This window comes from Sciurus vulgaris (genome assembly GCF_902686455.1).
Source record: "Sciurus vulgaris genome assembly, chromosome: 14".
Taxonomy (NCBI): Eukaryota; Metazoa; Chordata; class Mammalia; order Rodentia; family Sciuridae; genus Sciurus; species Sciurus vulgaris.
Genome location: NC_136475.1, coordinates 40,426,620 through 40,450,283, shown reverse-complemented (window position 1 = coordinate 40,450,283; position 23,664 = coordinate 40,426,620).

The following is a 23,664-nucleotide window of genomic DNA, read 5'->3' as shown; positions in this document are numbered from 1 at the left end:
CTGGGATGATTAGTATGAAAATGCCCAGGTTCCCTTTGTTAGCAAAGTTAGCCTTCACTTGTCTATCTAGAGTCTCCCCGTTACTGTCCTGTGCTTAAATGTGCTTACTCTGTTCTCTTTAAGCTGCAATAGGGAGGCATTTAAAATCAACCCTCCTGTGAGACCCTCCAAGAAAAGGGCGTTATACGCCTAAGAACCAATAGATGTACCCTCACCCTCCGGAGAGTCCTTTAGTCTACAGGGCAAAAAGATAAGCAAAAGGCACGCTTTTTACTTTTGTCATTGTTTTCTTTGTAATTAGGAGTTTATAGTGGCAGGAGGAAAGCAGTAAGGCCCTTAAGTCTGAATCCTCCAAGGGTCTCTAGCACAGGGCAAACTAGGACCCTAGTACTTTGCCAAAGAAAGCCAGAAATAACTTTGGCAAAGCCAGGTAGTGAGAGATGGGTTTTTCTGGACCATAAGGAAGCTCAGTTAGGGAGATGTCCCTAATTCTTCTAACTCAGAAGAGAGCTTCTCTCTCAACAGTATTGCCAGGTTCACTACTAGCTTGCATACTGCTAAATTGCAAATAATCAAGAAAAGTGCCTTTCATATGTTACCATGTTTGGCATCAATAATCTCTACCATGAGAGGAGAAAGCCTTGAGGAATCGCCTGTTAAGGGAGGAAGATCAAGGGGGCCCCCAACTTAAGACAGATAAAAATAAATTTAGGGAGGTTTTTGGAGGATTCTAATAAATATTGAGATGTTTCAAAACTTACGCCTGGTATTTGACTTCACCTGGAAAAATTATGCTATTAACCATCTAGAGCACAGACAGTTCCCAGAAGCCATCTTAACTGGAATTCAAATAATGAGTAGGATGCCTAGAAAACTATTATGAGGCCTTCAGGAAAGTCCTGCTGTTTTCATGGAGAGACTCAGGGAGGCAATAAGAAAACACACCACCCTGAAACCTGAATCCATAAAGGGCCACCTACTTCTAAAGTACAAATTCAACCCCAAACATTTAGAGGAAATTACAAAAATTGGCACATGGTCCTTACCAATCCTTAGATGATCTTCTCCAGCTTGCATCTTCCATTTTTTAATAGAGATCAAAAAGAAAGAAAAGGGAGCATAAAGACAAGAAAAAGGACTTATTAAAGATCATTCAAAATCTTAAAGATCATTCAAATTGATAGAAACTTTTAATGCCTTGTAACAGCCCATGCAGTTCACCCATTTTGAGTTAAAAAACAAACTACCTAGTCCAAAACCTTAGAATAATTTAGCAGTAATTTCCCCCAACCTGTAGTTCTTACTCTGTTATCTGAAATTCCAGCTGCTGCTTGGTTTACTAAGTTAGATTTAAAAGATGACTTTTCCTATATATGCTAGACTCTGAATAGCAATTTTTGTTTGCCTTTGAGGAACCAGATACTGTGTCTCAACTAACCTAGACACTGTTGCCTCAGGATTTAGAGATGGCCCTCACCTGTTCCAGACAAACCTTAGCTAAGGACTTAACAAAATTCAGAGATAAAACATCTGTAATTGTTCTCCAGTATGTAAATGACATCCTTTATGTGCCTCCACCCAGGAGGAATATCAAAAGGCCATTACAGAGCTAAACTTCTTAGCTAATAGGAATTATAAGATCTCAAAAATAAAGCTTAATTATGTCATCAACCGGTTCAATTCTACAGGAAAATAGCCACCATAGGACAATATTCTGCCCCAGGAATATCAAAAAGAGGCCTTACTTCAAGCTCCTGTCCTCAGCTTACCTATGAAGCAAGATTTAACCTGTTTGTACTGAGGGGAAAATAAATCCTAGATAGGCAGCCATAGGCAGCTCAATAACTAATGGCATCTCAGTGAGGAACTTAGCATAGTAGCTTCATTCTCAAAAGTAATGGAAAATAAGGTCTCATAATTTCTTTGCCATCCTAGCCTGTCCAGATAGAAATGGCAAAAATGCCCTAGGCACAAAGTTTCTGCTAAAACCTGATAACTCCTTCTAGATCTCAGTCAAGGCTTACATTGAAATGTAAATAAAGGAAGCCTAAAAGCTCAGTAGGAGACTGGTCTCACACACAAGAAAAAGAAAGCAAAAAGAGTCTTACCTGAACTCCAGAAAAAGTAAATTTTATGGTGCTTACTGAAGTAATTAACGACCGTATCATTTTTCCAGGACTCTTGTTGTTGTTGTTGTTGTTTTTAATTCTATATTTTTTGAGCTCATGATTTTTTGATCAGTTCTATTTTTTTATTCATCTAGAGTTTTTGAGCATCTGTTATATTGTAATGGAGATTCACCTATAAAGTTACAAGGCCTTTGATTTTGTGTTATTTGTATGTTGTGCTGTCTGACGTCATGTTTTGTCTGTATCAAAATTGAGCACTCCTAAAATTAAAATTTAAAAAATGGATCCAGATACTTTTAATTCACATGATTTAAAAAAGTTCAATTTAAATTGGGTAAACTAATAAAAGTAAAATGTCTCTAAAAATAATTTGCAAGTCTCTAGGTGGTCAAACTAATAAAATGTTGATGTTAAAAAAATGTCTAATATCAATCATTTCTAGGACTTTTCTTCAACAGGAAAGAGATAGCAAATACTGTTCAGGACACTTGTCTGATATCTGGGTTTTTACAAAAATAAGTGAATTAGAGTTAACAGGTATGGGATTACTCAAATTTGTTTGTAGAAACAAATTTACATCTGATTAATTTACATAGCTAAAATGCTAATTGTTAAATAACATTGAGTACTCTTAACTCCTTAAATTCCATGGGGTAACATACTTAAACATTATTGTTGTTTTCATAGGTTGGTAAATAAAAAGGCTTTAAAATTGCTTTGTGTCATCACTAAACCAAAAACAAGTTTACTAAGAGTTATGTCCTAACATGTACAATTCTATATACAAATGGTTCCAAATTTTCAACTGTGTTTCAATTAGAGTGCTATAAATAACAAAATATTTAATCTTATTAAAATGGAGTAATTTATCTAAATTCAGAAATTTCTTAAGAGTTGTTTCAGAATGTGAACAAAAAGGGATCAACAGATAGGAAAGAGAAAATAAAAGGTGCTAGATATGGAAATATATTTAGTGAAGAACAAAATCTTTTTGGGTAAGAAAGTGTTTATGTGATGAAATACGTGAGGGTCTAAGTAAGTGCTAAGAAAGTCTGTAAGTAAAGGGCAAATTTCAACAAGTTTGCATGTAACTAAGTTGGTTGTGTGAGACAATCAGTTAAAGCTATTTAAGATTTTCCCAAGGTTAAATACTAATGTACTGATATAAACCAAAGTTTAATCTATATGTTAAAATGACAAGAATTTCTTAGAAACACTAATTTACTCTTGTGTCTATTGTTTTATTCTTTAGAACAATTAGTCTTAAAAATTGGGGTTTATACAATTATGACTAAACAACTGTTAGAGTATTGTACTATGTTATAGAGTCTAAATTTTTCTTTAAAAACTAAATTTGGTAATATAAAAGTATCAAGGTAATTGTGGAATGGTCATTCTTTGTATATTAAATGTGTTCATATTTTCCAGGTATACAAATTTTTAAAGCAAGGAATTTATCAAGCTGCTATTCTCTAAACTAAACTTGTCTGTAATGGTAAACTTATAAAGAGTAAATTTTATTGGGATTGATTTCTATCATTTAATGTTCTATTATAGGACCTGTTATCAATAGGGTACATGTAAAGTTTGTTACTTTTTACACTGACATAAAATATTTTAAATGTAAATGTAGTTCTAAAAGTTAATGAGAGCCTGATTTGTTTAACAACAAAAGGTTAATATCATGAAACATAAAAGCATTTTGCCACTTTGCCATACAAAAGGAAAGTTAAAAGCTCTTAGCCTTTCTTTAATTCATGTTTTAGATATAATGTTAAATTGTGTTAACTAATGTTCATATAACAAAGGAATCAATATATGTAAACTTCTTAAATGACATTTAAAAATCAAAGATCAACATCAGAATTAGAACACTTCACTTAAGATTTGTAAAGGGCCACACCTTGCCTGAGATAAGGCTTTGCCTCCCACCTTACTGTATGTTAGAGTGGCTCCAAAATAAGCCAGACTTCAGCTTATTTAAATTTATAGTCAAAAGATTGATTCTTGTTGTAAAAGTACCGTGATCTCAAACAGGGGATGTAATGTGGCGCTCAGCTAAAATTCAAGATAGCTATTATACAAGCTGAATATATTTTTACTCTTACTAATTTCATTTTGTAAAACTGTTACCTGCTAATGTTTTGCAGAAGTAACTGCTTCAAGAACACACAACCTAGGTAACTTGTGATAATGAACCATCACCTACAGAACAGATAGTGGTAACTTCCAGTACTAATAAAGACTCCAGTTAAATAAAAGGGTAAATAACTGTAAAGTTATAGACATTGAAGTTAAAGCCCAGTACTCTTACTTTATGACTGGTAAGACTGGTTTGCTGGATGGTTAAGATCAAACTTAGAGATTGAGATTAAATACAGAGGCCAAGATAGACCAGTATTTGGATCTTGCCCTCAGTCAGCCTGAATCCAGGGAACAAGAGGACTTCTCTAAGGAGCTTTGCAACTCTGGGTGGGTCACACAACCTCCTGATCAGGGAGATTAATGAGACCACTAGAGGATGAAAAGCCAATCAGTGCAGAGGAGGGTCATGGAAAAAGGGAGATATCACTTGATGCTTTCAAGGGAAGCCACCTCATCGAGGAGACCCTGCCTATCCAACTAAGGAGCTAAGAAGCTGCTCTCAAGTTCCCCATGAGTGACCCCTGTGGGAACTCAGCTGACTCTTTAAAAGACAGAAACAGGTCAATTTGACCAGCTTGATCTTAGAAACCTAGCAAAACAGTTAAAACCAAAATATAACCATTCTTGGGCATTTAAAAGAAACAATAGTTAAATGTAACTTAAAGTGTACGCTTGTGTTAGCCCACTAGAATAAAGACTGGAAGCTACAAAAGAGAGATTCTTAGGCTAATGTGCCTGATAACTATCAAGAGAAACTGCTAGAGTCAGAAATTTTTAGTCAGTTTAAGGCCTGCAGACCTTCCTAACTACACAAGTTGGCTTAACCTATGTTTGATAGTATGATTATCTAGCCCTAAGTAACAGAAGTATAGAGATATCTACTAAACACAGGCTATATCAATAAAGGGATAGTAGCTTAACTATATTTTCTGGGGACATCAATGACATTAAGAGTTAAATGTTGTGTTTACATTCCTGATAACCTGGACAATGTTAAAGTCCCCAAATAAAGACCTTGTCCTCTCCAGCCTTTTTTGGCCTTGTTATGGGAACTATTTCTCAGTTCTTCCACCTCCTGGTGAGGGATTATTGACTTCTGTCATCTTCATGATATTTATTGACATGTTCCAGATGCTACGATATTTATTTTGTACTAATCTCATTTCAGTACTCACGTATTTTTGTTTCTCTGTCATAGAAACAACCCACCCCCAGATGACTTTAACAACCTGCTCTTCCCAACCAGACTTCTACCTTGGATCCTTTGATTGACCTGATTTTTAAAAGGGAACTCAAAACTGCTTGCCCCTCATTGCCCCCCTTCCAGCTTGAAGCAGCCAGAGTGATCACCACCCACCCCCTTTCCTTACAGCAGTAAGGAGTTCCTAAAGCAAAAGAGGGGAATAAGCCAGAACTGGGGACAAGCAGTTAGTGTAGAAATAGGGGATCAGGTCAAATCAAGGAAATAGCAGTTAGTGTAGAAATAGGGGATCAGGTCAAATGAAGGCCATGAAAGCCATCTGCCTCTGGAAGTTGGAGACTGCCCCTGGGAGATGGAATGTTAAGGATCTCCGGAGCTCATTGATTACCAAATGTACCTGCCTTATCAAGGACTGCAAGTATGGGAGCTGCTAATTAATGCCCCTTGGGCCCTTGCCTGGCTGAATCACTTTGGGCCCTCCCCCTACCCCATCCGCTTCTCACCTTTATGCATCTCACCTGCAAAACCAGGCCTAGTCACTTAGGCAGGAAGGAGAGATAAGGGGGGAGAGAACTGGAGAACAAAAGAGACCTTAACCTATAAAAGATGTAGGGTGCGCTCACTTCTTGGGACTTTAGAACATCAGCCATGGTCCCCTTCTCTCTCCCGGGAGAAGTCCGTATTATTACCTTTAAATAAAACCTGCTTAATATGCTTGCCTCAATGTGCTTCTCTAGTGTTCAAACTTTACCAATTAGAGGGAGCTAAACTCGTCATCAGTAAACGGCAATATCAATATCATGTGTATGGACGTGCGATCATCACATCAGTATGATTTTGAAAATTATATGTTGTAGAAAAGAAAACAGTTATCACCTCCCACTTCTAATTTCAAGCAAGCATTAATCCACTATTTCTATTGGCTCTTTTTAAAATATATTGAGGTGAAAGTCACTAACGAAATTAGCCATTTTAAAATGAAAAGGCCAGTGGCATTTAGTTCATTCAGAATGTTTCTCAACTATATCTCTTTGTCTTTAAAAAATTTCTGTTATTTGTACCATTGTATAGTCCTATGTCCCCTCTTCTAACCCAGAAAAAAAAAACTATTGCTTTGCTCAATCTATGAGAATGATCTATTTGGGATTTTCAGAAAAATAGAATAATTCAGTGTGTGAACTTTTATGTCTGCCTTCCATTACTTAGCAATAATGGTTTTCGAGGTTTCATCCATGTTGTAACATGTAGTAGTACTTAATTTTTTCATACTAGAATAAATGTTCCATTGTATGAATATACCACATTTGTTTTATCCAGTTGTCCATTGATGGACAATGAATCTGTTTCCTTTTTGAGGAAATTGCTGCCAATGAAGATTCATGCTATAAGTTTTTTTGGTACGGATATATATTTCCAATTATTCTAAGAATAAAATAGCTGATTTGTGTAATAATTTTGTTGAACATTTAAAATAAGAACAAGCTCTTTATCTGAGATATTTTCCCACCTCACCAAGACTTGCTATTTATTTCCTTTTAAATGATGTTGATTTGCATAGCCTCTTCATGGGTGTGAAGTTCATATCTCATTGAAGTTTTGATTTGCATTTCCATAATGAACAATGATATCAAAACATCTTGTTTTTATTGGTCATTTTTATATCTTTTGTTATCGTAGTATAAAGTTCTCTTTCTTTCTTTCTAAGTTTTCCTGGGACTGGCGTTGAACTCATATCCTTTTGCTTCAGCCTTCTGAGCTACTGGGATTTCAGGAGTGCATCACCTACTCAGCTCTTTATCCATTTGTTAATTGTGTGTTTATGTTTGGCTGTTGAATTATTAGAGTGCTTTATATATTTCAGAAACTAAACTGAAGTCAGATAAGTTATTGAAAATATGCTGTGAGTTGTTTTTTACTTTCTGATCATGTCTTTTGGTTTTAAAAGTTTAATTCTGATGAAGTGCATTTTATTTTTTTCATTCATTGTCTATGTCTTGGGATCATATTGTCAAATCCAAAGTCATAAAGACCTGCCCTTATATTTCTTTAAACAGTTTAATACTTTTACGCTCTTACATTTGGGTCATTGATCCATTTGAGCTAATTTTGTGTGTGATATGAGGTAGGGGGATCCATGTTTTTTTTTTTTTTTTTTTTTCCTTTGTTTGTTGCCTGTCAGCACTATTTATTGAAGAGACTATTCTTTCACCATTGAATGGTCTTGGTACTCATGTCAAAATTCAGTAGAAGTTTATTCTGTATGTTCAATCTATCCCATTGCCTAGAGTCTATACTGATGTCAGTACCAAATTATTTTGAGTAACACATATTTGCAGTAAGTTTTGAAGTCAGGGAAGTGTGAGTTCTACTACATTGTTCTTCTTCATAAGACTGTATTGACACATACACATTGGTGAGCCTCTGATGTTGCTCCCCAGGGATACACAGAGGTGTTATATCCAGACATCCATTTTTGAGAGAAATCCTAAATAAACCTTTAGCTTCACTTGCTTTGAGTTGACTTTAAAAAATTACTATTTTTTATTGTTAAGCAATATATTATTAGTCTCCTACTAGCTTTGCTGTGGACAATACCTCTAGTGACATTGACAATATTTCTATAATGGTAATGTCTGCCTGCATTGATTTTCAGGAACCTTGTAAACTTGAGGGTGAGGGCTGGTGGCCAAAGAGAAGCAGACAGAAAGTGGCCAGAAGCAAGCTTTATTGGCAAAAGCTCTTGGGCAAAATTCCCAGCCCCCAGCCCTGAACACCCACAGGTCAGGATGGAGAGCCAGAGAAGATCCCATGTGACCCCAGCTGTCCAGGGTCTTTACAGGCTGGAATAAGTAAGGGTCCTGCTGAGTGACAGGTGGACATAAGGGTGAGTGGAGTTTATCTGTCCATGTTTGATTGGTCTCTCTTTGGTGCGCTGCCTCCTGCCTCAGTTGTTTAGTTTTCTCCCACGGAGCCACTGAAGTCACGGCCTAACAGACCTCTGTTCAAAGCACTGACTCTTTACTTGACCTGCAGATTGTACAATTGGTAACTAAAGACAGGATAAAAAACTTGGTATCCCTGTCTTCATATTGCATCTGTCTCCTTTGCTACCTTAAACTTTGGGTCAGATTTCTGCTCAAGTCTGCACATGGATATGTTAATAAAGAAAATAACTGGATCATTGGTTCTAATCCATGGTCAGTGGATTAATCCATTGATGGATTTATAATGTCATGGGCCATTGGGAGGTGGTGGAAATTCAAGTGGTGGATGGAGCCTAGATGGAGAAAATAGATTACTAGAGGCATGCCCTTGAAGAGATGTAAAGAGTATATCTTATCCCTGGTTCCTTCTGCCCTTCCTGGTGGACAAGATCTGGTCACCAGTTTTCCTTCACCATATCTTTTTGTTGTGATGTCCTGCTTTACTTAAGGCCCAAAACTTGAGGTTGACTATGGACCAAAACTCTGAAATCACAAACCAAAATAAGTCTTTCCTCCATTAAATCATTTTCTCAGGTACTTTGTCACAGAGATGAAAAGCCGAATAATGTACCTCTCACATGAGATCTCATTTCTTCTGGAATTGAGATAAAATTTTAAGGGAAAGTAGAACTTTTTCTGACTGCAAAGGTTGCACACTTAGAGTTGGTTCAATTACTATTTAATTATTTTAATAAAATTTTAGAAAATCTCTATAATTATTTACAAAACACAAGTCTCAATGGCCTGTACCCACAGGAAAAGTTAAATAACCTCGAGGAGACCTTCAGAACTGGACTTAGTTGACATTAATACTGAAAAATAGTTCAGCTTGTGCTAGATAAATGAAGGAATAGGTAGCATCCAAAGAAAACCTTGTTATTTTTATATCCAAATCTTAACTTTTTCAAAACCCTCTTCATATTGGATTGATAGGATTCTATTGATCCTATATGGTATCCATGATTAAGAGAAAATGAGGAAAATGTTGAGTATACAAAAACAGTGCTCCATTAGTAACTGAAAAATTCATGTTGGTCTTGTAAGTTCTCGATCAGTCTATTGGCATCACATGAAAACGTAAGTGCTAATGAAACAATAATTTAATATTATATATGTTGGGGATCATTCAAGAAGCAACAAACAGCACTTGGAAGAGGGGAGAACTCAAACTTTGTTTTATGCTGTTGGGCCCAGAAATCGGACTCCAAATTCCGATTCCCCATCTCCAGTTTCTTGTAACATAATAGGCTATCTGGTGCCATAAAATTTCTAGTCTCTACTGTGTATGGTCATGCATGGGAGCTTCCAGTGGGAAGCATGTTTACAGGGGCAGAGTGATAAGGGGAAGAACTAGCTCCTCTTACAAGGCCTAAATCTCTAGCCTTGGGCATTAAGCCTCAATAGGGGGGTTTATACTTCAAAGGGGAGTAATTAAATTCCTAGGAATAGTTATCTACAATCCATAAGGTAGGGGTCTGTGGTATTAAATCAGGTTTCCTAAAGAAGGGCTAACTAATTAGGCAGTTTAGGTCTTACTACTTTACTGGAAATTTCCACTTGTTGTTCAGGATGTTTATCTATCAAATCTGTGATCCTTGGAAGGGAACAATTCAGTGTCCATGAGATGATTGCTCCCACATAGGGAGTTCCTCCTTATCCTGGGGAGATGTGCTTGCCTCCTGCTATTCCTGGAAGGATTGTAAAACAAGGTCTGAAGACTTCTAGACACCACTCCAGGAGGCCAAAACAGGATATTCCAGATCTTGCTTCAACCTTAAAGGGGAGTGAGATAGGCTAGGTAATTTTAGGGCTAATAAACTTTGTATTACCAGTTTTTAGATAAACATATTTTAAATGATTGACATGGCTTACATGCAAAACTCAACAGGGATCTGACCCAAGTTTAAGGGAACAAAGGAGACAGATACAAATGAAGACAGAGATACCAAGATTTATCCTGACTTTAGTTACCCATTGGGCATCTTCAGGTCTGAGTCACTGCTTTTAGCAAAAGCAGTCTAAATTTCTGTAATAACTCTAAAGACATTTGGGGAAGAGGTTAGAGAGACTGTTAAACATCAAACAATGTATAGGACAGCCCACAAAACAAATCATATGTACCTCCATATGTCCATGGTGCCAAGGCTGAGAATTCCTGTGACATAACATAACATTCTTAAATAAATGCAACTTTAACCTTCACTTCAGTAGCAAAACTAGGGATTAAGTTATTAGCCTGATTTCATTCTCTCTGTTTTCATAAGCAAAGATTTCTTTTTCTTTTAGATCTTGGTTTATTATTATTTAAAGAAACATGAGTAAGAGCAATGGTACTGTGTGAAAACATTTATATTGCAGTAAGCGTTTTCTAAATATATTTGAAAAAGGAATAAAAAAGGGGAGAGACAAATAGAAGAGAGACAAATGGAGTAGAGGAAGAAGAAGAAAGAGGAAAGAAGGGAGAAAATGGGAAAGTACTGAGGGATGATATGTACCAAAATATGCTATGTCCATGTATACTACAGGAATCTGTGTGTGTGTGTAATCTAAGAATTAAAATGAAAATAATAAAAGAAGAGAGATCAGTAGAGTAAGAAGAATGCTGGAGTGGGGGGGAGTTGAGAGGAAAAGGAAAGGTGCAGGTGCAGGAATGAGATTGATAAAATTTTGCTGTGTGTGTGTGAACATGCCATAATAAATCCCATTTTGAGGTATAACTATAGTACACTAATAAAATTAAATAAAAGTCTTTGAAGATTGTTAGCAACTTGCAACTTCCTGTCACAATCAGACAAGTGAAAAATGTTCTTTCATGGAGTTACTCTAGTATATTTTCCACCCAAGTTGCTCACGAAACCTATACACTATCTATTTTAAAGCATCTAGATACTTTTGTTCAAATTAACCTGACTTTTTAAAAAAAAATTTAGATTACAAAGATACCAAATTATCTTTTTGGGTAGAAAGACATATTTTAAGTCACTCTATAGGGTGGAAGTGAAACTGAGTAGAAAGAATGAGGTGCTATTTCTGACAGTAAACACTGAGAAGAAAAGGAAAGTGACAGACATACAAAGAAGCAGCCTGCTAAAATTGACGTCAGTAGATCAAGATTATTTGTTAACTTGTTTCATAAAACTTAATACTTATTGCAGTTGAGTTATATTACAGTTTGGTCCCCACTTAAAATCCATCATTTATTTATTTTGTAATGGAAGTAGCTAACATTCACTGATCCTTTACCATGAGCAGGCATTATAAAAATAACCTTGGATAAATGATTCAGTTTAATTTTCATAAAAGCAATTTTAAATACGTGTTATTACACCCTGCTATGAATCAGAGGCTTTGTTTTAAAGAGAATAAGTGACCTGCTCAAAATTAGTAGGGCCAACATTCCATATAAAATATATCTGATTTTCAATTTTGTGCTCTGAACAGCTATGATATTCTTCTGAATCTAAATCTCCTTCCTATGGACATTTCTGTCATAGACTGTGAGATATCAGAAGCAGCCAGTGACCACCTGAGCAGAACATATAAATTTATATGCTGCGATTCATAGTAGCATACATATTTCCTCCTGAATCAAATCACTACTGACCTTGACCCTGAGGAGTGCAGTTAGCCTGATCTTATCTTTCCTTCCTTTGTGCAACATCAGTGGATGATACTGGAAGATTCATATTTTTCTTTTGCTGGTAACTCTGAACCCTCACCTACCTCCTTACCTACACTCCTAAAGAAACAAAGAAAGAAACAAAAAAGATAAAACCAGCAATAAGAAAACAATATACCCAGTGATCCATCCATCTATGGCATTCCTAAAAAGAGCTTGTGTGGTGCTTTGTCATGAATTCATGCATCTGCTGTCATTTTATGCCCTTGTCTACTCAAAAAAGACTTATTCTAAAAATCTTTAGGCAAGATCAAATCAAGCAATTCACTTCTAACATTTTTCTAATCTCAACCTCTCTGATTCTATAACTTGCCTGAAACTCTAAAATTTGCTTCCTTCTTTGAAAACCCTCAGTCTACTCAGGAAACGAAAACTATTTATATTACATAGCACTTAGCATGATATATATTACATACATATGCATAGCTACCTTCCTTTTATGAATTTAAATCCTCAGTTAGTAAAAGTCAAATATGTAAAGCAACCTGACACAATTATGAGACAGATAAATAGTAAAATAGTAAAGTATTTGAACATATCTCATAAGAATCAGTGTATTAGATCAAAACAATTACAAAGATTACAGAAAATGTGATTTTTTGTGGGATTAAACACTTGCACATGTTAGGCAAGTACTCTACCATTGAGTTATACAGTTTGTTTATTTAAATTTTAAACATCTTAATTTGGAAGCCTGTAGTAATCTATATATGAGAGAGATCATACCATTAATAAATAGAAAAGTATAAGTTTTAAAGCAAACTTTAGAGAAAACTGATTATTTTTGACATCACTCAATTATCTCAATCAAGACATCAGAAATGAGAAGATAATGAAATAACGTCTTCCATTACCAGAGAACAATGGAGAAAAATAACCCGTAAAAATTATGAAGATTTTCAAGGGTTAAGCACTCTAAATTCCTTGTATGCCTTGAGAGGAAGCTTGAACTAATAAGAATTAGAGAGTCAAATGTATTGTATTTAAAGGAAATCCAAACTAATAGAATAGCAATTCAAAAGTAGGAGGATAACACCTAAATTAAAAAGAAACAATCAAATACATATACTTAAAATTATTCAAAAAGAAATCTGAAAATGAGAAAAATTTAAAAATAATGACAAATATAAATTGTAAAACAAGCATAAAAAACAATTCAACTGTATCTGCACTTAATAATTAATTGATTACTTTTTTAGTGAGACTAATATATAAATCTGTCTAGTTATAGTATTGCTTTTTAGTAGAAGCCATGCTATGTTATTCTGATTGAATTCTATTATATAGTATAAAATTTTGATTTGTCTACTACTGGTAGTGTTAATTTTAAACACTGTGTCCACCAGGTTTCCACCAGGTTTCTACCAGGTTTCTGCGCTGTAATTTTCCCCCTCTTTTAATCTATAAAACTTTTGTGAGGTGTTATCTTGAGACTATGGAAATATACTTCCTCATAGAATTTCCATTCACTAATTTTAGTGTTCATTCAACTGAGTTCATCATTACTATTATGGCTGTTAAATGGAGATTTCCTAATTCTATCATTCCTTCTACTTCATTAGTATTCTACTGTAAAAAGTTTTTCTCCCTTTCTTAATTATTTATTCATTTTATAATGGACTTCTGAATCACTACTTTACTAAATAGGTCATTTTTCATTACTGTATTTTTTATTTTGATGATGAAATAATTTCACATTTGACTATTAGGAGCTCTTTAACCTGAATCGTTGATCCTTGTATGGCATGCTCAATTTTTCTAAAAATAACTCCTTTTATGCTAGGCTAATCTTGTCCTTTCCCTTTTACAATCTAGGATCCATTTTTTCCAAGGAGTCCTGTTTTAGTGGTGGAAACTGGTATTTATAAACCAAGAACTAGAAACGAGGCTTACTGCATAAAATTGGGATGTACTTGCTCTTAGACTCTTTCACTTGATAGAACTAAGTAATATATGCATGTGTTTGTGTTCATGTATGCTCATGTACATGCACATATTGAAAACCATGAGATCAATAAAACCAAGTTAACACAGGGCTGACTCTAGTTTTCAAGAAACCTGTATTTATTGATTCTTCCTTTTATGGTTAGAAAACTGATTCTTATTCTTAACATATTTACTAACTGGATCAAGTCTTCTGGTGTATAATTACTTGCCTTTTGCTACTTCTATTGAGGACATCTGATAACTCAGGCTTTGCTAGACGTCTCTGAAGAGCTCTTTTCTTCGTTGCCCCCACCACCAGTGATGCATATGTATTCCTTTCCTACCCTACTGGGCTGACATGAGGACCATGAAGTTACCCCTCACCTGGCCACTGATTTTACTACCCCACCGTGATGAAATTCTAGCTTGATTTTTCCACATAACGTCTTCTATACTAAATTGAAGGAAGGAAGAAAATAATGAAAGAGGAAAGAAAGGAAGGACTTTAAAAATAAAACCCTCAATAACAAAAAGAAAAATTAACATGGTTATTAAAAATGTGAGCAAACTAAATTTTGAATAGAATGAAATAGAAATAGAAATAGAAAGTTTATCTAATCAAGTTGGATTCAATTTAGGACGGCAGAGATGTTTTCCTTTTCTGAACGGTTAATGTAATTTAGCATGTCACCAGATTAATGGGAAAAGAAATTTGATAATTTCAGTGGGTAAAGAAAAGGCATTTGTTAAAATTCAATACCACTTTTTGATAAAATTCAGAATTTTTTTTTTTTTTTTCGTACCAGGGCTATAACTCATGAGTGCTTTACCACTGAGACACTTTTCCATGTCTTTTCATTTTTTATTTTGAGTCAGGGTCTCACTAAGTTGCTGAGGCTGGTTTCAAACTTGAGATCCTTCTGCCTCTGGCTCCTGAGTCAACCAGATTATAGGCATGCATTACCACGCCTGGTTAGGAAACTTTTTGATAGAAACATCCTGAAGCAGCAGAGAAACCAATATTTGACTATTAAAATCATATTTAATCATGGAATTAAAGAAACTGTTCTTAAAGATTGGCCCCCAAATCATTGCTTCTGTTCATCACTTACCAGACATTCCAGGAAATGAAATAACAAAGTAAAAAAAAAGACAAATTTTTAATTTTTGAAAAGCAAAAAACAAAATTGCCATTCAAGATTTTATTTTTATCTACTGGGAAATCTTTAGTCAAATCATGAAAATTATTATGAGAGTACAGTAGATAGGATGAATGTAGGATCAATATATGAAAATTGACATGTTATATATGTTCAGAGCACATTAATGTGAATTGTTAAAAAGTTATCATTTGTAAGATGTTACACAGAAACACATCTAACACAACATACTTTTAAAGAAAAATATTTTATTTACAAACCAATAAATGAGACCTAAATAGCAGCATTGTCAATGTACACATTTAACATTGACCTATCAACTAAATGCATTTTAAATCAAAATCTAAACAGGATTATTTACAAACTTAAAAGGTGATTCTAAAATATTCTAGTGGAAGCAAACTATCAATGATATCAGCACAATTGGACAAGGTGGTATACACTCCCAACTCCTGATAGTTTTTACATGTCAAGATGATGATGTATTATAATACTTTTGGTTTCTTTTAGTTACATCAACTGTCCTCTGTTAAGAGAGTGACATCACTTTGGTAAATCTTGGACAAATACCCTGAGTATGCTCAGTTTGGGGGAATAAATTGCTCTAATTTAGGTGACATAAGTAAGGGAATGCTTTTTGTTTCTTATCTGCATTACTATTTGCTCTTTCCCCCCATCTTTTTCAGAACTTGAGAGCAAAAGACAAGTAATATGCATTTATCTGCTCTCAAAACCCTAAACATTTGCACTATGAACCTGGGAAATAGTGCCTTAATTTGATGGTATAGAAAAACAGCTTGATTGAGTTTATGATTAAATTTCCTACAAAGTCAAGGCATCATCTTGGTGAAGCAGACCACGTATCCCCATCCAAAAGACTCTTGCATAATTAAGCTTCTCCTCTTGTCATATCAGTCAAGATCTTTGCAGAAGGGCTCAATGTCATTAGACGCCCTATTTCCTGTTGCTCTGCTCTGTCTTGCAAAAGCTAAGTTTAACCACAAACTACTCCTGCTTTTGGGGTAAAATGTGTAAAATGAGACAAAAAAATATGGACCAACAACAACAACAAAAAACTTGTCATGTAAAACCTCCAAGCCCCTCTTCCCACTGGATTAAAATTCAAAAAATTTCCAAAATCTTTGTTCAGAGGAAGAATTCTTAGGCAAAAGCCACCTCTGAACCCTGAAGTCAATAAACCTGCTTCCTGAAAATTCCTCAGGTGTCCCACCTTTTCTGTCCTACTTCAGTGGGATACACTTTATTCCTCTGAGAATCAATTCCATTTGTAACATGAAGTAGATCAGGGCCTGTGGTTTCTAAGAGGCATTTAGCTCATGAATAAATGGGTTTTTGTGGTAAGATCAATTCAAGTAACTGAGGTACAGAGGCATATCAATAGCCTTAGGTCGTATATTTTATTCAGGTTGAGTTAAATGGCTCTCCCATGTCTTTACCCGTAGATTTACTATTTGAAATTGATGTGGTCTATTTCAATTGATTATTGATTATTTCAATTTATTATTTGAAATTGATGTGGTCTTTTACCTACTGTAAAACTCTTTAAGAGTTTGTGTGTTCTTCATAAGACACTTTATACCTTATACACATCAGCTTTCCAATTACATGGTTTTCTCATCTCAATATTTCCTCTACTCTGTTCTCATAGTCACATTCTTCACTACGCCTTAACCAAAAAATATGCAGTTTCTGAAATCAGATCACTATCTCCCAATCTCACAGCATACTGCTGCATATCTCTCAGTCTAACATTTTCCACATCAAGAACCACAGAGTTTACTCATTACAACTTTCTATTCTGTTATCCATCCTTCCAACATGTCTTCTTTACCTACTTTATCTGGCTTGGGTTCCTTGATCCACTGTAATTATCACCTCATTGCAATTTTCTTCAACTCTATTGGAAAAAAACTTCTGAAAAATTTCAATCCTGATTAAACCCATAGAAATCAGGTTTTAATTTTTTTGCCAAAAAAAAAAAAAAATGTGTTAACTCAATATTGCTGGGGTATATTTTATTTCTCTACGTTGTTTTTTCCTCTATAATCTTAGTCAGTTATATTTTCTTTTGCTCTTCCAATCACTTAGACCTTTTACTTTTCCTTTCTATTCTCAGTTGATTGAAAAGATTTCATCTTCACATTATTAAATTCCCCGCCTGATCTTCCTTCCCATCCTTTCTATCTAGTTCTTTCATGTTCAAGGGAATAATCTGGATCAGTCTCTGGAGTCTCTGGAGTCCCATTTCTTCTGACTTTATCCCCCAATTATTTTCCCCCGATTATTCCTTACTTTTCCGCAATTTTAATAGATGCTTTTGTATTCATTTTGTATTCATCAGCCTATAGGCATATCTCAAGGCTTTGAACACAATTAATAAAACCATACCAAAACTCCTTGGATAGGCATTTCCCTCTACCTATGACACATTTCTTAGTTTTCAGCATAAGAAAAACTGAAGTTTTGTCTATGGATGTTACTTCCATTTCTCCCCCATGACAAATCAAATATTAAATCAATCCAAATCCTTCCAAGTTTCATTCCTGAACATGTTTTTAAATTACTAACGAGTTTTTATTTCCTTTACTGCTATTTTATTCCAAGCTATCATCAATTCTCACCTCAGAGATGAATAGTCTGAAAATTTTTCCCATATGACTATTTGCAATTTTGTGGTTAATTTTGTGGTTATCTACTAGATAGCCAGAATAATCTGCTTTTAAATAAAAGATGATAATGTCACTCACTTAATTCCTTTTAAAGTTTTCAGATTACACTAAGGATAAAATTGATTTTACATGTAATTGAGTCATGCAATTAATATGCCTATGATCTGCCTACCATTTTGCCTCATATCATCCTGTTTACACCTTCACTTTCTTTGTTACATCCTGGCCTTTGTATTTCTAAAACCTGCCAAAATCTTTTAGAATTCTGGCTCTTATTTTTGCCTTGGAAAATTTTTTCTCATTCTCAGTCTTATTTATGCTTCTTATCTTTCCTTAAATGTCACTTCCATAAAATTGTCTCTGAAAACCCAGACACGGGTCCTTTGTACAATACCCAATATTTTCCTTTAATAGGACATGTAGGAATCACAACTTTATATTTGCATGCCAATTATATTATTTCTAGCTTATTATTTTCTAGATGAAGAAACTTTTATGGTTTAGATATATTAGGTACCCCTCAAAAGGGACAAATCAAGAAGATTTAGAGGTGAAATGATTGTGTTATAAAAGGCTTAACCTAAGCAGTACATTAATTCCCTGATCTTGGATTGACTTGATGGTAACTCTGGCAGGTAGGGTGTGACTGGATGAAGTGCATCCCTGGGGCCATGGCTTCGGGGTATATATTTGTCCTTTATCCCTGTTGAGCAGAGTTGTCTCTCTTGCTTCCCTGGCACGATGTCCTAAGCCACTTTCCTCCACTGCATTTTTCCACCATGATGTTCTGCTCACCTCAGGCCTTGCAGAATAGAGTCAGCCATTTTATAAACTGAGACCTCTGAAATCATGAGCCCCCCAAATATACATTTCCTCCTTTAATTGTTCTTGTCAGGCCTTTTAGTCACAGCAGCAAAAAAAGCTGACTAAAACAGAAACTAAGATTCAACAAAGATCAGACTTATTTAAGACTATATGGTGCCTAATAGAAGAGGAAGGACTTGAAATTGTATAGTTCTGTCTGCAAAGGTAACCTCAATGGCTGGTGGAATCCTCAAAAATACTTCTTTGAACTATCTACTATTACCGGCCTCCAAGAACTAGCCTCTATAGTAACTAAGTATATTTCTGCTCTCTAGGCATTGTGGGCCCTTCTGCAATTCGATTCAATCTTTCATAATCCAGAGAAATCAGGTCTTTTAAGTTTTATCCCTAGATACTTGACTTTAGTTCATTTTCCACTGATTTCCCCGCAGACTTTATGCACTTAATAAACGTTAGTTTACTTCTTCTCTTACCCAAATATCCATTGTATAAATCATTGTTTTAGTAAGGATAATCTCTTTCATTCAGACCTCAATGGCTCCAGAATGCAAGGATAACATAAGAGAGCTGTTTTGGATGTCTACATCCATTTCTTTGTTTGCCCTATTCAACCTCCCAGAAGAGTGCAAGAGTTAAAATCACAATAGACCAGAGTCAAAAACTGCAAAGATAATAATAAAATAATAAAACTCAGCAGAAATAGCTTGTGGTCCTGCTGCTTCTGCTGCAGGAAATATTACAACTGTGACTACATATACATTTATATGCCCTTATAAATACATCACATGTAAATGTTTTTCTGGAAGGCTGGAAGTGCTGAATCAATGTATGGTCATTTTTCCTCCTGTCAAAAGCAATAGAATTTTTATTGGAACAATTTTCATTACTCAGCACAGACTATGGTATCTTTGATCAAACTAATTAGAAATACTTACACTTTGTACCATGAGCTATATCAAATTTATTATTAAAATTATGTATGTGCACACATAGAAAATAAATAGGGGTATTAAATATAAAAATATGACATTTATGCCAGTAGTTGGAGTGAGGAAGCATTCTAATTAGATAGTGCATATTCTTAAAGTATAGATTTTCCTATATGGATTTTACTATTCAGCTAAAGTACAATTGATGATAAAACTTGAATGCATAAAGGAGGACAAAGATATTTTTCTGATCATCAAGTCAATCTGCATTTATTGGCCAACTGTTAGATGTCTTTGTTAGAAACTATTATAAGAAAAATGTGTTTCAAGGATAGAGGAGATTTTTACTACATTTGGCAAAGATTATCCTAATTAGTTGCTATACAAAGTAGAATTTCATAACATTTTCAAATGCTTGTTAATGAAAAGAACTGATGACCATGTACAAAGATATGATGGAAACTTACGATTGGGAGACATTCCAACTGGGAGAGACTACCGTGGTTTTGAAAAGATGAATTGGAGAAAGTAGATAGCACCAGGCAGTGTATGCAAGGGAGAGGAGGGGATAAGAAGAGAAGTTTTGCAGTGTTTGCCTCAGAATTTAAATCATTAAAGATGGGAGGACCCAGATGCTAGGGATAAACATGCAGGTTGTGCTGTGAATATTTGTGATACAATACTAAGGACTGAATGAGACTGAAAAGAACCATTGTGGTTTCTCTTGTTATAGTTGTTTTGACTTTAAGCATTCTTATTTAGAAGCGACTTCAAAGTTCCTGACAAAAGGGTCTTTCCCAGTTTGGGCAGTTCTGGGAAGTATTTATGTGACTTTTATAACCTTAACAGTTATTCCCAAATACCTATGAGGTCATATTATTGTGATAACCTACTGTTCTGTCCAGTCTTAGGTTTTGCTAGATCCTATGCATCAATGAAAGCTAAGCTGCACAGTCTATCAACATGTCATCACTGTCTGAAAATTCCTTGGAGATCACGTCTGTGGCACTGTGTCTAATGCTCTATGACAGAGCATTAAACTGAAATCTCCAACTTTGAATTCTGGCAAAGCTCCATTTACCAGTAATACCCAAATCTTGATACTTTCACCTACTGAAACTCCTGGTAAAATTATATTTAACTAAGATTAAGGCCTGTCTTCAAAGAAGAGGTCAAAAGGGAACAATCTTAGTGTCCTTCTCGCTTCACTTGATAGACTTCAAACATTGGATAGTCTGTAAATCCACTTGAACCGGAGAAATTTCCTTTACTCAAAGGAAATTTTCTTGCACCTACTTTATAATAACTGAATTTTGTCTTTACCAGTTTTAAGCTTCTCAGTTACATTACTGTGATTTTTCACACTTGTATACTTTCAGTTGTTTGAAATTTAAAGTTTCATCATATGACAACTCTTTGGAAAGACTGTTATTTTTTGTTTCTGTTTTTATTTTGTGTTTTCTCTGTCCTTGGCCTCTGTTTCCCATTCTTTGCACACAGTGATTGACTCAAGCAATATTTCTATTTTGAGAAACAATAATCTGCATTGGCAAGAGTCAGCAGAAGTGAAGAGAAATGTTGTTTGAATTACTGGCAAACTAAGCAACTAGGCACAGTCACCAAGCACAAGGTATAGCTATACCTTTAAATTAGAAGGAAGCAAGTAGATGGAAGCAACAGTATAATTCCTCTGGTAGTTTTTCTCCTCCTCTTGTCCTCTCATATTAAAGCCAGAATTGGGGACAAGCAGTTAGTGTAGAAATAGGGGATCAGGTCAAATCAAGGGAAATAGCAGTTAGTGTAGAGAAATAGGGGATCAGGTCAAATGAAGGCCATGAAAGCCATCTGCCTCTGGAAGTTGGAGACTGCCCCTGGGAGAATGGAATGTTAAGGATCTCCGGAGCTCATTGATTACCAATATTACCTGCCTTTATCAAGGACTGCAAGTATGGAGCTGCTAATTAATGCCCCCTGGACCCTTGCCTGGCTGAATCACTTTGGCCCTCCCCTACCCCATCACTTCTCACCTTTATGCATCTCACCTGCAAAACCAGGCCTAGTCACTTAGGCAGGAAGGAGAGGAGATAAGGGGGAGAGAACTGGAGAACAAAAGAGACCTTACCTATAAAAGATGTAGGGTGCGCTCACTTCTTGGGACTTTAGAACATCAGCCATGGTCCCCTTCTCTCTCCCGGGAGAAGTCCATATTATTACCTTTAAATAAAACCTGCTTAATATGCTTGCCCGATGTGCTTCTCTAGTGTTCAAAATTTAACATTAGAGGGAACGAACTTGTCACAGGTAAATGGTGGTATCAATTTGGAGGAGTCCCACTGAGATTTATGCCAAGGTAAGTGAGCTTCTCTCTCCACAACACCCCACATCTGTTTGAGGTGCATCTTTCTATCTCTTTATTTTGGAGGGCAAAATGGGTACCCGTCACGCTACTTAATGCAGTTAGTGCAGGCCACCATCCTTCAAGACTTGGGGTGAGAGTTTCTGGCTTAGGCAGTTTTCCAATCACCTGCTCTGTACAGACCAGGTATTTTGGACTCTGCTGAAGCTGGTTTCCTACTTTTCTCTCCAGGCCGCCAGAGCGCAATTGCCTTCAGCACACAGTGTCCCTAGTCCTGACCTACCCAGGACGCGTGGAGGTGGAGGAAGGGTTGGAACAACTGTGGGGTTCTCTGGCCCAGGCTACTCTGGGGCAGGACCCCAAAGGTTCCTTCTCCTGACCCCCCCTCCCGACCACTCTAAGGGGTATCCAGGGTGACTGGTTGACGAATGGCACTGAGGGAAAGCACCAATTACCTTTGCCTCTGTATGGACCATACAGTACTCCCCCACATCCACTCCCTCCTGGATATTCCTCTTCCCTTGCCAGTCAGACATTAGGAATTCAACTGTAGGATTACGACCTGGGATGATTAGTATGAAAATGCCCAGGTTCCCTTTGTTAGCAAAGTTAGCCTTTACTTGTCTATCTAGAGTCTCCCCGTTACTGTCCTGTGCTTAAATGTGCTTACTCTGTTCTCTTTAAGCTGCAATAGGGAGGCATTTAAAATCAACCCTCCTGTGAGACCCTCCAAAAAAGGGCGTTATACGCCTAAGAACCAATAGATGTACCCTCACCCTCCGGAGAGTCCTTTAGTCTACAGGGCAAAAAGATAAGCAAAAGGCACGCTTTTTACTTTTGTCATTGTTTTCTTTGTAATTAGGAGTTTATAGTGGCAGGAGGAAAGCAGTAAGGCCCTTAAGTCTGAATCCTCCAAGGGTCTCTAGCACAGGGCAAACTAGGACCCTAGCACTTTGCCAAAGAAGCCAGAAATAACTTTGGCAAAGCCAGGTAGTGAGAGATGGGTTTTTCTGGACCATAAGGAAGCTCAGTTAGGGAGATGTCCCTAATTCTTCTAACTCAGAAGAGAGCTTCTCTCTCAACAGTATTGCCAGGTTCACTACTAGCTTGCATACTGCTAAATTGCAAATAATCAAGAAAAAGTGCCTTTCATATGTTACCAGTTGGCATCAATAATCTCTACCAGAGAGGAGAAAGCCTTGAGAATCGCCTGTGTAAGGGAGGAAGATCAAGGGGGCCCCCCAACTTAAGACAGATAAAAATAAATTTAGGGAGGTTTTTGGAGGATTCTAATAAATATTGAGATGGTTTCAAAACTTACGCCTGGTATTTGACTTCACCTGGAAAAATTATGCTATTACCATCTAGAGCACAGACAGTTCCCAGAAGCCATCTTAACTGGAATTCCAAATAATGAGTAGGATGCCTAGAAAACTATTATGAGGCCTTCAGGAAAAGTCCTGCTGTTTTCATGGAGAGACTCAGGGAGGCAATAAGAAAACACACCACCCTGAAACCTGAATCCATAAAGGGCCACCTACTTCTAAGTACAAATTCAACCCCAAACATTTAGAGGAAATTACAAAAATTGGCACATGGTCCTTACCAATCCTTAGATGATCTTCTCCAGCTTGCATCTT